The sequence below is a fragment of the Pundamilia nyererei genome, unplaced genomic scaffold (assembly GCF_000239375.1).
Source record: "Pundamilia nyererei isolate P.nyererei 1_Seehausen unplaced genomic scaffold, PunNye1.0 scaffold00684, whole genome shotgun sequence".
Classification (NCBI taxonomy): domain Eukaryota; kingdom Metazoa; phylum Chordata; class Actinopteri; order Cichliformes; family Cichlidae; genus Pundamilia; species Pundamilia nyererei.
Genome location: NW_005188085.1, coordinates 50,354 through 51,843, shown reverse-complemented (window position 1 = coordinate 51,843; position 1,490 = coordinate 50,354).

Below are 1,490 nucleotides of genomic sequence, written 5' to 3'. Positions count from 1 at the left end.
GTCTCGTCTTGTCTTTTATTTAGTTTCTGTCGCCTCGTATTCCCATCCTATTGTCTTAGTTCCCTAATAACCTCCTGAGAACAGAGAGAACGTTTTATGATTTCCTACCTCTTTGAAGCTAAAAGAGCCCATACAAAAACATAAGATATCAATTGAAAGCCCAGAACGTCCTTTATTTACCACATTAGGACTTAGTAAGGTACCTCAAATAAGTCCAAATATTATAGACAAAAAAAAACAAATGTCCATTACAGAGAACAAACGTACAGGGTGGTTCTCAGGAGGATACATCATCTTTTCATTTGTATGCTGTCTTTTTACTTAATTGTTTCCTGTCTTATTTCCACTGACTCTTTCTCATGTTTCACTTTTTGTGTCTCCTTGTGAAGTCAGTCTTGTCTGTTTACTAAGTTGTCTGTGTTGAGTTAGTGTGTTTGGTCTTTGTGTCCTGCTACTTCCTGTGTTTTTTTTTGTTTTGTTTTTTTTTTCTTGGTGAGCTCATGCCCCTTGTGTGTTGTCAAACTTTCCAGTGTTTTCTTCAACGTAGGTTTCAGTTCCCATTTTGTGGTTTTTTTGGGGGTTTTTTTGGGTATTTTTTTTCCCCTTTATTATACTATCTTTGCAATCAGTCTCAATAAAAGGCCTGTTTACCGTTAAGCTCAATTCTTGTTTGTCGTGTTTTCCTGGATCTTCACTCACTGAATCTGCACATCTTGCAGACTTTTGGCAGAAGTGGATAATTAAATTTTCATATTTCACACATTCTGCAACTTGTGGGGACCAAATGAAAGTCCAGAGTTTGTGGATGTTGCAGATTCACCACCACATTTGAACCTGTGCAACTAACCAAAGGAAAGGAAGATTGCCACAGGTCACCTGATAGGATGCAGGCTTTCTGCAAACAGTCACAGTCTGACTTGAACAGCAGTTGCTTTTAGAGAGATTGTCAAACATTTGTAAAGTAATTGCTGTCAACTGATAAAGAAAGACAGATTGCTAATATCTTGCCATCAGTCTGAATGAGTGTTTGAGCACCACTCATCCCAAGTCGCTGCCATTTGGTTGTATTGTGGTTTTATTCCTATAGTAGTGATCACCTAATGAAGCTTTCTGAAGCACTTATTAAGGGTTTGTTACTCAAAGATTTTCAACACAGTGATCTTTGGTGCCATCTGCTTGCCAAAAGTATGAAGATCAGATTGAGCCTACAAGTACTTCATTATGATTAACCACTCTACAGAGCTGAGTTGAGTGACTTCTTTACACTTGTAAACATAGATTAAAAAAAACAAACAAACCCATATGAAATAATGTAAAAAACACAATCTTATATTAGGTTGGGCATATGCTTGTACTGTGAGCTCCTGCCTCTACAAGCTTTTGTAATTAACCAATGGACAGCTTATATGTATACTGGATTTCTTATGTTGGCAGCACGGTAGCACGGTGGTTAGCACTGTTGCCGCACAGCAAGAAGGTCCTGAGTTCAA